This window comes from Podarcis filfolensis, assembly GCF_964270895.1.
Source record: "Podarcis filfolensis genome assembly, chromosome: 17".
In the NCBI taxonomy this organism is placed as follows: Eukaryota; Metazoa; Chordata; class Lepidosauria; order Squamata; family Lacertidae; genus Podarcis; species Podarcis filfolensis.
In genome coordinates this window covers 34,619,754-34,635,888 of record NC_139621.1, presented here as the reverse complement: position 1 = coordinate 34,635,888, position 16,135 = coordinate 34,619,754, and the positions used below count along the sequence as shown (strand labels likewise).

The 16,135-nt window shown below is 46.6% G+C and overlaps 1 long non-coding RNA gene across 1 annotated transcript in view; it reads right to left on the bottom strand.

Moving 5' to 3' along the window:
• The window catches only part of LOC310753113, a 35,944-nt gene extending 20,275 nt beyond the window's left edge, over window positions 1–15,669 (bottom strand). The window contains exon 1 of the long non-coding RNA XR_014543194.1: window positions 15,609–15,669. This is a non-coding gene — a long non-coding RNA (uncharacterized lncRNA). The remainder of the gene's footprint in view (window positions 1–15,608) is intronic.
• Between the last annotated feature and the right edge of the window lie 466 nt (window positions 15,670–16,135).

Below are 16,135 nucleotides of genomic sequence, written 5' to 3'. Positions count from 1 at the left end.
GAAACTGTGGCTATGTTTGAATAACACCCTAAATCTTTTTTCAACCTTTTTGAGTCCACGGCTCCCTTGACCAACTACATTTTTTCTGCGGCACCCCTGTGGGGCTCAGGACCCCATTTATGTCACCCCTTGCCTGCAGAGCTGGCGGACTCCCACCCTTTTTCGAACACCCTCCCTTGTGGAGTATTCCCTCAGCCTCTTCTTTTCTCCTTCTGGTCCTGCCCCACCCCCGCCCCAAAGAGAGGTGCCTTCTCACAGTGCCCCAAAGGCGCCTGGGACTTGTCTGCCCATTCCCAACAGCAAGGGCTGGCGGACTTGCTGGCTGGGCTCCCTCGCCCACTTGCTTGCTTATTCTGATGCTGCCTCAGCTCCTGGCAACCAGCACCCCCTGGCCAGCACCCGAGGCACCATTCGCCTGTGGAGCTTGTAGCCAGGGCTGCTGCTGCTGCAACAAGCAACTGTGTGAGCCGTTGGGAGGCAGAGACATGAGAGGGCATCAGAGGAGGGAGGGAAGAGGGACAGAGGCCAGGGTTGTCTGTGGCACCCCTGACCATCATTCAAGGCACCCCAGGATGCCACAGCACACTGGGTGAAAACCACTGCCCTACTTCCGGTCAGCGCCAGCAACTGTAATGGCGGATTTCCTCCGATCTTCGGAGGAAATCTGCTTCGTGGAGTTAGGGTTCTACCGCTACGGCGAAGCGGGGACCCGAAAAAAATCACAGGCGGGGAAGCCTGTGAACTGAAGGCTCGGTGGGCTCCATTTGCGTCCCCCCCCCCCGCTGCAAAGGAGCCTTTTTAAAGGCTCCGGAACAGACCGGGGGTGAGCGGCGCGGAGCTGAGAGCTGTCTACCCGTCTCCGCGAAGCGAAGCCGCATGCCATGGTTGGAGAGCGCTGACTTCTTCCTTTGAACATTTGGACTAAAAGTAACAACCCGTGAGTAATACGGAAATTGGATATTAAAAATCTCCTTTGTGATTCGGCACGAGCGGGGAAGGCGCAAAGAGGAAGTCCGTCTCCCCCTTTTGTAAACATTTTAAAGCAAGGACTAGATAACTAAGGTTGAAAAGAACATCTTCTTCGTGAGAAGTTAAAAGTAATTAATTTCACATTTTGGCAGTATAAGTGAATGTGCTGGAGGATAAGAGTTAATTTTGAGAGTGGAATTGCCACCCCCCCCCCAGGACCCGGGAGCGATCCGTGAGGGAACCTGTTGAAGAGATATAGAAGACTTTGACAGCTGTCAAACTAGCTGTCAAAGCTGGGAGGAAAAAAAAAAGAGAGAGAGAACTTTGTTTCTATTGCCTCGGCTGGTTATATTTGTTACATTTAGGTAACAAATTGTCGAAAACAAAGGAAAATAAAGGACTTTTGGATTAGAACTGGAAGGAATACTAAGTAACCAGTACTCCCCTAGAGGGGGCTCTGGGACATTACAGAATGGCTGTAAGTGGAAAAATACAGATTGAACTGGAGAAGATCTTTCTTCGTCTGGGAAAATTTCAAGAACAAAGCATTGTTTTGGCTAGAAATGTTGCAACATTGAATGAAAAAGCAAATAAACTTGCGGAAATTGGAAGGGATTTGACTCAAGCCTCTGTACCAGAACAAAAAAACTTTGCATCTGAGCTAAAAACTCTTGCAGCTGAACAAGAAAAGAAATTTGAGAAACTTGAGAAAGTGGGAGAAGATACACATGACAATTTAGAGGGAAAGGAAGGAGGAGCTATAATGCTGCAGAGGATTAAAGAGAGCCAAAGGCCTGTAAAGATGGATATAAAGGAAAAGATAAACCTGACTAAAGTGGAAGTTGGAGTTTCTGGGACACTTGGACTTAAAAGAAGTAAAAAACAAGATTTGGATTACAATTCTAAATATGGAGGCCTGGCAGGAAGAAATATGGACCTTATTGGGACAGAGCTTCTCCGAGATTTGGTGCTTATTATAAAGGACTATCAAAAAAACCGGCAGAGAGGAAAGGAGAGAGATTTAAGGGCCTCGGATGTGAGGTCACCAGGCTGACACCAGATAGATTGATGGACATCGGTTGGAGATTGAAACCGGGAAAGGCGGGGAGTGGGGTTTTGGGTATCCAAAGGCGGTACAAATATACTTTGTTTTTTCTTGTAAATATTTTGTTTTGCTACTTAGACTAAAATGGGGAATTCGTGAAATGGAAATGGGGTCGACTTTAGAAAAAGGTATTAAGAATAAGTTTTGATGCATAAAGATTGAGGTTTATGTTAAAATTGGTTAATTAAAAGGATTTAAATATAATAAGGTAAAATTTGGGGATAGGAACTTGTTGAATTAAAAACTGAATTGGAATACAAGAAGGGGAGATGTGGGGAAGTCAAGGAAATATGATATTGAAAGAAAGGATTGCAACTATATGTGTGTTTTTTGTTTTTGTTTTTTCTTCTTGTTTTTTGTTTTTCTTTAAATTTTTTGAAAATTTCAATAAACATTCTATTAAAAAAAAAAGAAAACCACTGCCCTAAACCATGATTTGGTGTGATGTGAATGAGCTGGAACAAGTCCAAATGAGTGTCTCCTTCTCCTGCGCAGCTGGGACCAATGTTTACTTTTATTATCCATTAATATTGACATCGTTGTGAGTAAGCCAAGAATTGTGTTTTTTATTTTATTTTATCACCATCATCAGTGCTTTTTTTCTGGGGGTATGCAGGGGTACGCATACCTCTAAACAGTTGGTGAATCTTTGTGCTTCTGTCCATTTACTGTACAGTAGACCCTCGGGTTACTGGGACGCGGGTGGCGCTGTGGGTTAAACCACAGAGCCTAGGACTTGCTGATCAGAAGGTCAGCGGTTCAAATCCCCGTGACGGGGTGAGCTCCCGTTGCTCCGTCCCTGCTCCTCCCAACCTAGCAGTTCAAAAGCACGTCAAAGTGCAAGTACATAAATAGGTACCGCTCCGGCGGGAAGGTAAACGGCATTTCCATGCGCTGCTCTGGTTCGCCAGAAGAGGCTTAGTCATGCTGGCCACATGACCCAGAAGCTGTAAGCCGGCTCCCTCGGCCAGTAAAGCGAGATGAGTGCCGCAACCCCAGAGTCGGCCACAACTGGACCTAATGGTCAGGGGTCCCTTTACCTTTAGACCCTTGGGTTATGTTACTCTCGAGTAACGTAAACTTCGGGTTGTGAAAGTGGCAAACCCGGAAGTATTTTTCCAGGTTTCACTGCTCGCGCATGCGCAGAAGCGTTCTATCGCACTGTGCACACAGAAGTGGCGCCTCTGGGTATGGATTTTTCAGTGTGCATATGGACCCCTGGAATGAATTAAATTCGTATCCAGAGGCTCCACTGTATTTACTTTTTCCAATCTGAACTATGGTGATTTTCTTGAGTCAAGAAAACGTTTTTTTTTAGAAAAAAGCAATGGTTATTATTATTATTTCCCACTCTTCACCCTAAGGCCTCAGGGCAGGTTACAACAATTAAAATGCAATAATAATTTTAAAGCACATTACACAAGATTAAAAACAGGGTTGTAGGAAAATCAGGTAATAAGCATCAGGCAAAAACATCCCTGACTCCCCCTCTCTCCAGTGTGTACTGCAATGTAAAGATGCATCTTGAAATGCGAAGGCAGAGCGTTTCAAGCTGCTAATACATACAGAGCCATAGACTAGTCAACCAGGCAGACTTGTGCAAGGTCAAATATATTGCAACAGATGCCTGTCCCCTACCACATTGTTCAGGAGCTCCATCACATAAACAAAGTCTCACAGAATCACCTGCTCCCCGGAAAATTCCCCACTTTTCATTAGTTGCTGTGTTTTTTTAATGGTTTCTAACCCAGTAGTGGTGTATGGAAGTGAGAGCTGGACCATCAAGAAGGCTGATCGCCGAAGATTTGATGCTTTTGAATTATGGTGCTGGAGGAGACTCTTGAGAGTCCCATGGACTGCAAGAAGATCAAACCGATCCATTCTGAAAGTAATCAGACCTGAGTGCTCCCTGGAAGGACAGATCCTGAAGCTGAGGCTCCAAGACCTTGGCCAACTCATGAGAAGAGAAGACTCCCTGGAAAAGACCCTGATGTTGGGAAAGATGGAGGGCACAAGGAGAAGGGGACAACAGAGGACGAGATGGCTGGACAGTGTTCTCGAAGCTACCAGCATGAGTCTGACCAAACTGCGGGAGGCAGTGGAAGATAGGAGTGCCTGGCGTGCTCTGGTCCAGAGGGTCACGAAGAGTTGGACACGACTAAACGACTAACGACTAAACAACAACAACAACCATTTTGGGATAAAACTCAAGACTAATCTTGAAGAACAAATCCCGTACCATCTGACAAAACAACACTTTGAATTTACATGCTATTCGGGATTCAGTGTGACTAAAATACATTGCATATTTGGTTTTTACATGGGGGTGTGAGCCAACATTTGAACACTAACATTCTTCCAATTGCATGCTTTTAGATACTGCATGTCTTAACCAAACTTTTAGAGCATGCTTTTATGCATATTTTGATGAATAAAATATAATCCTAGCCAGAAAGAATTGGAGTCTGAGTGCCAAAATCCAGGGGAGCAGCCTCCCGCCGATGTAGCTTCATCCCTTTTCACATTCCTCTCTCAAGTAATGGGGCCTGGCAGTTTGGCGTTCTGCCAGAGATGTCTGAGGCGGGAGAAGAGTAGTGCCTCTGGCATGGTCTGATAGGCTGGTCACCGCTAATTGGAGAACCTGGGTTTTCCTTAATATGGGAGGTAATTTTCTAGCTTGCAGTAGCTCTTCTTCTTCTTTGGCGATCACTCGCAGCTGAGTAAAATTGTCTTCCATGAACATGGTTTTAACAGTGAGTCTGTAAGTGACTGTGGAGGCCAATTCTGGATCCACACGTCCTTCCACAGTGGGGACATCATAGGTTTCCGGGTGGGAGTTGATCACGGTGTGGATTTCCCAAGTATGCCTTCCTCTTAGCACGTTTCTCCCTTTCATCCTGAGTTTGAGCGTCTTCAAAGTCCTTGACACCTTTGGTAAAGGCTGTTCTCCAACTGGAGCGCTCGCAAGCCTGTGTTTCCCATTTGTCGGTGTTTATACCACATTTTTAAAGATTTGCCTTGAGTCTTTAAACCTCTTTTGTTGACCACCAGCATTATGCTTTCCATTTTTAAGTTCAGAATAGAGTAGTTGCTTTGGGAGACGATAATCAGGCATCTGCAGTGCCAGATTTATGTATAGGCTAAGTAGGCTGAAGCCTAGGGCCTCTAAATCTAGGGGGCCTCGCCAGCCCTCCCTCTCCCCAGTGCCACAGTCTCCCCTCTCCCAAAATTGCAAACCCAAGACTTCATGCAAGGGCAGGGAAACTCAGGCCCAGCAACTATTAGACTCAGGGCTAACCAGTGGGGCCCAATTTGAAACAGTGGGGCACAACTTGATTTTTATTTTTTTTTTGTAGGGCCCCAGTTCACAGCCAAAGTCTGCAAAATATTATAGATATAAATAAAATCCATTGCCCTGGTGCAATCCTTCTAGTTGGTTAATTGGTTCGGCAACTTTCATGCACATGCCGTGTGATGCTAAGTATTTTCCCCAAGAGTTAAATGGTAACTAATGAGAGGCAGCTACAGGAGAGCTATGAGATTCAGGTGAGAGTCAGATGCCTTGACGATCCCAGCAGGTATATAAGAGGACGACCCGGCCTGCCCAGGCCTCCGGTATTTAACAATAATATCTTACATCCTTTAGAGGAGAAATTGTGAGTTGTAGAATTTTAAATACCTGTCATCACCGTTGGTTTCACTTAATTTTGTTTATAACACTCTTCCATTTTCTTCTAGTTGTGAGGGTGGGGGTGGGGGCCTCACAGTTGGAGTAGCCTAGGGCCTCTCTTCATCTAAATCTGGCCCTGGGCATCTGAACAACATGACCAGTCCAACAAAGTTATAGGCACTGAGGTTCAGAGTTCTGGGAGTGAGGAGCCAGATGGTGATTTTTCATAGGGAAGACAGTGGGGTGGGGCTTGGTCACATTGGGTGCAAGATACCGTCATTGCGGGCAGTTGGACCAGATGACCCTCACGGTCCCTTCCATCTTTACAATTCTATAATCTCTTTTTAACGATGATTTCTCATGGTTAAGCCTCTCTGAGAGCTCTTTTAAAATTAAAAGAAAAGTTTAAAAAATTAAAAGTTTGGATTTGATATCCCGCTTTATCACTACCCAAAGGAGTCTCAAAGCGGCTAACATTCTCCTTGCCCTTCCTCTCCCACAACAAACACTCTGTGAGGTGAGTGGGGCTGAGAGATTTCAAAGAAGTGTGACTAGCCCAAGGTCACCCAGCAGCTGCATGTGGAGGAGTGTGGAAGCGAACCTGGTTCACCAGATTACGAGTCTACTGCTCTTAACCACTATTTCATTAAATCTGAGTGGGAAGGGAATAGATGAGGGGAACCAATGCCATGTGAGCAAAAAAAAAAGTCGGGATACTTTCTCCCTGCCTATGCAAATTTATCATCTGTGCATCTGATAGGATGCACAGGTTAAGGGGAGGGAGGAGGGAGATTTTAGCTGATAGACCAGAGACCATTTCTTTGGGCGCCTCTATTGCCTGTCTCTGAGAAATGGGTGTCTGACAGAAAACAATTATGGTTTCACATTTCCTTAAAAGTAGAAGGGCTGCATTTTGAGCACATTTCAAGCAGCAAAATACCCGCCTGGGTTATTGTCTTCACGAGGGGAAAATCTTGCTCCTACACCATTGCTGTGAGGATCATTCGGAAGCCGAGTTAAACATCAATCCGTGCCTAATGAGTTTTCAAGTTTCAGATCCTTTTTATTTCCATGATGAAAAGGCAAAGTGTTTTTCATGTCCATCTTATTGAACAGAGAAATGAGGCTCCTTGATCATTATCTGTGTTCCAGATAGAGGTGCCTTAATACAGAGGAGATGGAAAGGGGAAAGCACTTTCGTTCATTTATTTTTATTTTTTTTTAAAAAAAAAGGCCGTTCCTCTTAGTTATATGCTTTCAGAAACCACTTCTCCAAGGACAAAGCTTTTAAGTTGTAAGGCGTGTCCCTTTGCAAAGTCAATGTAATTGGGATAATTGCATCTTGCAATTGATGATAAAAGAGACTTCTGATGGGAACTGTGTGGGATCTACTGAGAACGCAGGGAGCAATGGGTCATTGCTCCCAAATACACACACCCATGCAAACATATGTAAACTTTGAATGCTAAGTGAAAAAGGCTTCAGAAGTAAACTCTGAAGAAAAATCTGTACCCAGTGCCTTGTTGTGCTGCTCCTGGGGGGGGGGGTTGTTACCGTGCGGCGTGGTCTAAGTCCGGTCCTAGGTCGAGGGTATGGAGGCTATCCATCAGGGGCAAAGCGAGGTCCAAAGCGAGGAGTCGGGTGAGGTCAGGAACTCTGGCAGGAGAGCAGGTCAGGGTGCCGGCAGGAACGGGTTACCAACGATGTTGCTCCCACAACCTGGGACTGGGCGGGCTGGCCTTTACCTCCTCTGAGGCATAGGACGGCCCCGGTCCACAGGTGACTCACCTTTCCTGGCCTGGAGGTGAGCAATCCTCCTGCGAGAACTTAGTTCCCTCCGCCTCTCTGCCCTGAGCCTCTGCAGCTCAGGAGAGGCTGGAGGGTTACTGGACCCAGAGGCAACCTCACCTTCCCCTGACAGGGCTGGGAGAGGAGCACCTGCAGGCAATGGGTCCTCGATCACCTCCGGAGCCAGAGCGGATTCAGCTGGTGTCTGCTTCTGAGGATCTGGCACAGGTGAGGGCCCTTCAGGTTCAAGCCCCTGCCCTGGCTCAGCCGGCCCTGGAGGCGGGGACTCCTGTGCAGGCTGGGATTCCTCAGATTCAGCCTCTGAATCAGATTCCCAGGCCATCTCACTTGTGGGACATCATCGGGAGAAGAAAAGGCTAAGGAGTAAACTCAATTCCCTAAGATGAAGTCCCTAAGATGGTTGGATGGTGGCTTGTATGTCTCCTTCCAGCAACTCCTGCAGCCAAGCTAGTGCCAGATGTATTGATCCACTTTCCTTTGAACCACATCACTGGGACCTCCATACACACTGCCCAGGCTTGCACCCCGGAGAGATCACTACTAATGCATCAGCCAAAGGAGGTGCTGTGATTCTCCAGCGGTATGACTTCACCCCCAGAGGCACACTCCATTGTCTCTCAAGACAGACAAGATGCCAACAACGCTATTGTGTTTCTTCTTTGGTGACACTCGTAGCTGAGTAAGATTGACTTCCATAAAAACGGTTTTAACAGTGAATCCGTAAGTGACTGTGGAGGCCAATTCTGGATCCACACATCCTTCCACAGTGAGGACATAGGTTTCCAGGTAGGAGTTGATCACGGTGTGGGTTTGCCAAGCATGCCTTCCTCTTACCTCATTTCTCCCTTGTGTTCTGAGTTTGAGCGTCTTCAAAGTCCATGACACCTTTGGTAAAGGCAGTTCTCCAACTGGAGCACTCACAGGCCAGTATTTCCCAGTTGTCGGTGTTTATACTACATTTTTTTAGATTTGCCTTGAGACAGTCTTTAAACCTCTTTTGTCGACCACCAGCATTACGCTTTCCATTTTTAAGTTTGGAATAGAGTAGTTGCTTTGGAAGACGATAATCAGGCATCAGAACAACATGACCAGTTCAACAAAGTTAATGTTGAAGAATCATTGCTTCAACAATCTCAAGTGAAGAGAGAACTGCCTTTTGTACATTTGATTGTTTGCTAATGGGCAGTTGAAGAGTCTAGCTGGCTAGAATGTTTCCTTTCACATAGTCGGTGGCCAAGACCTATAACACTGTTAGGACCATTCTAAACATAAAATAGTTTGAGAATTTTGCCAAGAGAGACAGAAACCTGGTTTTGCAATGTCTGGAAGAAGGAACAGGGAGGGAGCCTCTTACTGGTTGATGTCTTGCTTTAGGGGAAGTGATGCAGCTTCTTCGACTAATGCCATCTGTCTGGGTGCTACCTTAGCCGTGCTCAGCTTGCAGATTTGTAAACAAACAGATGCCACCAAAATGTCACGAGTCTCCTTCCAAGCAAAAAGACCCTGTAGTGATTGCCCCAGAAAATTCCTTTCCTTAGGAAAGTGGAGAATCACATGTACCTCGGGATATTTGTACGAATTATCCAAATGGCAGATGACCCACTTCTTCCAACCTCCTGCCCAAAAAAATGTGTTCTACCTAGCATGTGACAATACGCTTAGACCTATGGTAACTTGCTGGTAGGAGATTGCATCTTATCTTACACCCCTTCCTGTATTTCAAACATCTGTGCCTTGGCTCTGCTGTTGGTTGGATGAAGGCAAAGGCGGTAGGTCTCATTTGAGTTCAGATTTTCATGGTGCTCCACCAAAGTCTGTGGTATCACAGGAAGTCCAAGGAGGAGGCTAATATAAGAATTATTTGTAAAAACCTATGTGGACATGGCAAAGATGACAGCAAAGAAGAATTCAAGGGATCTGGAAAGAGTTCCATTTGATTTGGAAAAAGAAACTCCCTATTTGGACAATGTGGAAATATTATACGTTAAATGGAATCACAGGCAGGACTAAATTATGAGCAGGACAGGAGGTAGAAAGTAAAGATTAATAGTAATGAAAGAATTGTGGAATAGATAACAGTATAATGCAGCATAGAATGGTGGGGAATACCAACAGCATGGAAGAAGGGTGGGAAGTCAACTTTTAAATCGTGTATTAAATTTGATAGTAAATTTGATGTTCATTTGTTTACAAAATTGAAACTTAATAAAAAATTAATTGACAAAAAAAAAAGGAAGTCCAAGGAGGGATGTGCTGGTCCTGGGGGCTAACCGAGAGGCGAGGTCCGAGTCCAGTCCGAGGTCGATGGTGTGGTATGGAGGCTGTCCGTCAAAGCTGTAGCTGGGTCCAAGGCGGGGAGTCGGGTGGGGTCAGGAACTCTGGCAGAAGAGCAGGACAGGGTGCCGGCAGCAACAGGCTAGCAACAACGTTGCTCCCGCAACCTGGGACTGGGTTGGCTGGCTTTTATCTGCCCCGAGGCATAGGGCGGCCCCGGTCCACAGGGGACTCGCCTCTCCTGGCCTGGAGGCGAGCCCTCCTCCTGCGGGAACTTAGTTCCCTCCGCCTCTCTGCCCTGAGCCTCTGCAGCTCAGGAGAAGCTAGAGGGTTACCGGACCCAGAGGCAACCTCCTCTTCCTCTGACGGGGCTGAGAGTGGAGCACCTGCAGGCAATGGGTCCTCCGTCACCTCAGGAGCCAGAGCAGACTCAGCTGGTGCCTGCACCTGAGGATCCAGCACAGGTGAGGACCCTTCAGGTTCAGGCCCCAGCCCCAGCTCAGCTGGTTCTGGAGGCGGGGACTCCTGTGCAGGCTGGGATTCCTCAGGTTCAGCCTCCGAGTCCAAATCCCAGGCCATCACAAGGGACCTTCTTTCAGTTTCCATTGTGTCCCAAAAAATAAAGTTGTGGTCAACTTTGTGTCCTGGATTCTAATGCCCTCCCCTTTGCCATCTTTTCTCTCTGCCACCCTCTTTCCTCCCACTTTTCCTCTCCTTGCCAGCAACATGAAATTAAGTGACCTTTCGACTGCAGGTTGCTAACCCCTGCTTTCTGCCTCCACACTTGGAAGCTGTAAAACTTTGAAAATCTGTTGCTGGGAATTGTAAGAAGAGAGAGTGCTGTTGCACTCAGGTCCTGCTCATGGGTCTCCATATATAGATATAGATATAGATATAGATATATAGATATATACACAGTTGTACCTCAAGGTTACATATGCTTCAGGTTACATACGCTTCAGGTTACAGACTCTGCTAACCCAGAAATAGTGCTTCAGGTTAAGAACTTTGCTTCAGGTTAAGAACAGAAATCATGCTTCAGGTTAAGTGGTGCTTCAGGTTAAGTGGTGCTTCAGGTTAAGAACAGACCTCCAGAACGAATTAAGTACTTAACCCGAGGTACCACTGTACATATAATTAAGTTTTCAATTTTGCATCTCAAAATAAACATCTTGCATTATACCATACATTCAGTGACTTCCCTCCTTCGCCTTCCATGGTTCATTTAGGTTATCCACCATTCCTGCATATTTTGCTATAACCATCTAATGCAGTTCTCCAATCTCCTATCTGACATCACTGAAATGCTCATGGGTTTCCGACGGGCACCTGGCTGGCCAATGTGAAAACAGGAGGTTGGATGGGGCAGAGGCATCGCAAGGTGGGTGCAGTGGGTGCGGTGCGCCCCAGGTGCCACGTCTGAGGGGGGTGACAAAATGCGGTGCGGCAGTCAACCTGACCTTGCTCCGCCACTGCACACTGAATGGCACCCCGGCGCGATCGCGGCTACGCTGGATTGCCCCGTCCCCAGATGCACGGCATTCTGCTGCAGGAATGAAATGGTCCTTTGATGTGGATTTAAGCTGTGGATTTAAGGCTGTGTGGAGATAAACTTTCGAACCAAAGCATGTTTTGAGAAGAGCGTGGAATGTATAAGTGCTTTGGAATGACGCAGTTAAAAGTGCCGTCGCCATATTGGGAAGTTCTGTCAGAGGACTTAAGTCTGAGAGGAGAAATAGAGAAATAGAGCTGTTTTTATATTGTGGGTGAAACTCCTCAGTGGGACTTAAAAATGACAGTTCTGTAATTAATGATGGAAAGAGTGCTGTTATCTATGAAGGCGATGATATATGGAAACCATCTCGATTTGAGGATTGGAAGAACGGAAAAATTCACACAGGATTATTATTGGTGTTTATCGGCTTAAGGAGACTATCAGAAGAGATCATAAAGAAAAAAGAGAAAATATATGAACAAGAGGTGATGTGGAAACAGCAAGATAAGACTGGATAGAATTATGAACTTTGTTTGGACTGATTTGGACATTAACGCAGTAGCAAGAAGATGATCAGAATCCCCCTTCGGATCTTGAAATATGGGTTCCTTCAACAAAATTTAAAATTCGGCTTTGTAATTCGGAATTTATGTGATGTGATGTGATTTGATTTGATTGGCCGGTTAATAAAAATTATTATAAAAAAAGAGAGATGGTCCTTTGATCTGATTCGGGAGAGATCTTCTTCCTGTGTTCTTAAAGGCCACAACCATTCCTAATTCAGCTCTTGCTTATTCTCAGGGGCAAGGAAAGGGGCTGGGAGCTCTGGGTGTAGAATTGACTAGTTATAGGGTGGCCAAATCACTGCAGATGGTGACTGCAGTCACGAAATTAAAAGACGCCTGCTTCTTGGGAGAAAAGCCATGACAAACCTAGACAGCATCTTAAAAAGCAGAGACATCACCTTGCCAATAAAGGCCCGTATAGTTAAAGCCATGGTTTTCCCAGTAGTGATGTATGGAAGTGAGAGCTGGACCATAAAGAAGGCTGATCGCCGAAGAATTGATGCTTTTGAATTATGGTGCTGGAGGAGACTCTTGAGAGTCCCATGGACTGCAAGAAGATCAAACGTATCCATTCTTAAGGAAATCAGCCCTGAGTGCTCACTGGAAGGACAGATCCTGAAGCTGAGGCTCCAATACTTTGGCCACCTCATGAGAAGACTCCCTGGAAAAGATCCTGACAGTGTTCTCGAAGCTACGAACATGAGTTTGACCAAACTGGCAGTGGAAGACAGAAGTGCCTGGCGTGCTCTGGTCCACGGGGTCATGAAGAGTCAGACACGACTAAACGACTAAACAACAACAACAAGGGTGGCCAAAATCCAGGACATTTGTTTTAAAGTGTAAAATTTCCCACAGATGGACATGTAGGCCCCCCAAAAAAGAGGACATATCTTGGAATTCCCAGACATATGGCAACCCTAACTAGTTATTGACAACCAAAAAAGAACCAATGTAAACAGGCTTGCCAAGAAGGACTTAACTGGTACAAAAAAAATTATCTGAGAACTTGGCTTGAGGCAAATGCAGAAGAAAGTGTGGGGGGGGGGTTAAGAGATAATAATTTTGCTTATGTGGCTGCCTTGTGCAAGTATGAGTTCTTGAAAGCGCATTCTTTCTCTAAGCCCGTTTCCCAGTGGAAATGATTGTTCATTCTTTCATCCTCATGCTTGACTGAGGTTCTTAATTACCACTGGGGAGTTAAGTTCATTATCCCCTCTTCTCTGCATGCTTTTAATAATACCAACTTCAGCCAAACAAGGCTAAAAATGAGCAAACGGAAAGCTTTCCCCCTGCTTTTCATTCCTGCAGCTCTAAATAAAACGCTGGACAAAAAGGTGGTTTACTGCGGCAGGTGGCTTGAGTGACGAAAAGGATAAAAACGTTCCCTTATTTATTCACCAACTCTTATATATGAGCTAGTCTTGCTCAGCAGTGTTTGCAAGTTACCTAGTCCTCATCGTCTAGCCCCCATATAAAGGGGGGAAGGAACTATTTGGAAGGAAGGCAGCCCTCTGCAGAGCCAGCAGCAGCAGCTGCACACCCACCCACACCCAGTCCTTGTCTTTGCCGCTGAGCCTAGGACTTGCCGATCAGAAGGTCGGTGGTTCGAATCTCCATGACGGGGTGAGCTCCCGTTGCTTGGTCCCAGCTCCTGCCAACCTAGCAGTTTGAAAGCACACCAGTGCAAGTAGATAAATAGGTACCGCTCTGGCGGGAAGGTAAACGGTGTTTCCGTGTGCTGCTCTGGTTTGCCAGAAGAGGCTTAGTCATGCTGGCCACATGACCCGGAAGCTGTACGCCGGCTCCCTCAGCCAACAAAGCGAGATGAGTGCCGCAACCCCAGAGTCGGTCACGACTGGACTTAATGGTCAGGGGTCCTTTACCTTTAAACTGACAAGGGCGACACCCAACATTGCTGATCAAACTTCTGCTCATACAATGGGATTTCCCCTTCTTCACACACACCCCACAGGAGCCAACGCCAGGGGGCTGTGGGTGCTTGGGCACCCACTACAATATAATTGTGGGAGCTGAGCACCCACAAAGTCAATGAAAAAAGCCAGCAGGGAGAGAAAAAGTTCAGCAGACAGCAAAAATACATTAAGAGAATAGCATCAAGAGAAGAAAATGGCTGCGGGAGAACAGCATGGAAGCAAGAGAGAAAGATGGCTGCTTGACTTGGCTCTTTTATGGAGTCAGCCAGGGTCAGGCCCATCTCCCTGGTCACATGCAGGGGGAGGAGGCTCCAGACCAGTGGAACAGGAAGTTATACTGGCTGGCATAACTTCCCCCTGCCTGTGCCCACTCTAGGGAAACAAGGGATGTTGTGTTTGACTGCTCCAATGGATTACATCCCACACCTTTTCCAGGTGTGGGGCTCAGATGTGGTGGCACAGCCTCTCTGCCTATGAGTTGATGTCGGCCGTTGCACCGTGGGCACCCACAATCCCGAGGGCAAGATAGCGCGCGCATGCACACACACACACCACACACAGCCTCCTCCCCACCAAATCTGCTCCCCTTTCACACCAGAGTATTTGGGGTCGCAGAGGGAAGAGACCTGTTCTGCCTACTGTGCCAGCTGCAGGTGGACGGCATGGGATTTCCAGGTTCCTCCTCATCACATTGAAATTGGCACACTTTATCAGTTTCCCCAGTTTTCTGGGTGTTTCCCAAACCTGGGTCTCCAGCTGGACTACAGCTCCCGTCATCCCTAGCTAGCAAGACCAGGGGTCAGGGATGATGGGAGTTGTAGTCCCAAAACAGCTGGCGATCCAAGTTTGGGAAACCATGCAGTCTATCCTCAGGGCTATGGTGGGGGGAGGTTAATTTCTTTCGTTATTGCTTAAATAAAATTCCAGCAGCAAAGGCTGGATCAGGTGCTGCTAGAGGGAACTGCAGTTGATGGTGATGATGAAGAAGAAGAAGAAGAAGAGGAGGAGGAGGAGGAGGAGGAGGAGGAGTTTGGATTTGATATCCCACTTTATCACTACCCAAAGGAGTCTCAAAGCGGCTAACATTCTCCTTTCCCTTCCTCCCCCACAACAAACACTCTGTGAGGTGAGTGAGGCCGAGAGACTTCAGAGAAGTGTGACTAGCCCAAGGTCACCCAGCAGCTACATGTGGAGGAGTGGAGACACGAACCCATAGTTGTCAACCTTCCCTTTTTTTGCGGGAAATTCCCTTATTCCAGCGTCGTTTCCCGCTGCTATCCCAAATTGTTAGGTGTCCCGTAGACTGTCCCTGGAACAGGTGAGGCTGCTGATCCCTTATTTTCGAGGCTGCTGATCCCTTATTTTTAAATCTGAAAGTTGACAGCTATGCGCAAACCTGGTTCACCAGATTATGAGTCTACCGCTCTTAACCACTACACCACACTGACTACTTACCTGTCTCCTCTGCCCTCCTCCTACTTCCACCTACCTTCCACTATTTCTGCAGGGTGAGAGTAATAATAAGAAAGTAAACAGGTGCAAAGCTTACGCTGTGTAATGGCAGATCCGCCTTTCCACATCCCAGGGCCCTCCGGATTATATTTTATTTTTAAATTGGCTTCCATCAGCCCCAATCAGCAAAGGACACCAGTTTGGGCAAGACCATAATGTGTTTAACTGGGAAATATGGATCAGAGAAATATAGCCCAGGCACAATGGCAGAAAAATCAGCAAGGCTCCGGAGCTTGCATCTATTGGTGCTCTGGTATCTGTCTAACAACCCTACCTGTCTCCTAGGCAAGCGTCTCGTCGGATGAAGAGAAATCTGTCCCTTAACACCACTGTCCTTTTGAAATAGGAAGTTTTGCTGCCTCTAAATAATGAGGACAAACCTCCATGTCTCCATTGTGAGATCATGAGTGACGTCATAGGCTGCCACCCCTCCTTCCCCCAGGTAACAATACTTATTAAAATTCCAATTACAAGCTCAGCAGGCAGGAGAAAAAGAAGAAGAAAACCTGGGGCTGCTTTTTTCCCCCCTTGGCAGAAGCGTCCGGCCCCTTTCAGTGATGCAAAACTATTAATTCTGGAGGAAACCCAGTTCTTCAGTAAACTATTTCAGTCTGCTAAAACAACCCAGCTCCTGTAAGTTCCAATGCGTCCATCGTAATTATGATTCAGTTGTTTGGCTTGCACCTTATTGCTTATGTATGAGCTACGCTTTGGTCTTACGCTTTGGGGTTGTGCAGAGTTCTTAAGGCAGCAGAGAGCATTGTTGGCTGCCCACTCTCCACCTTAGAGCAGATTTATGCC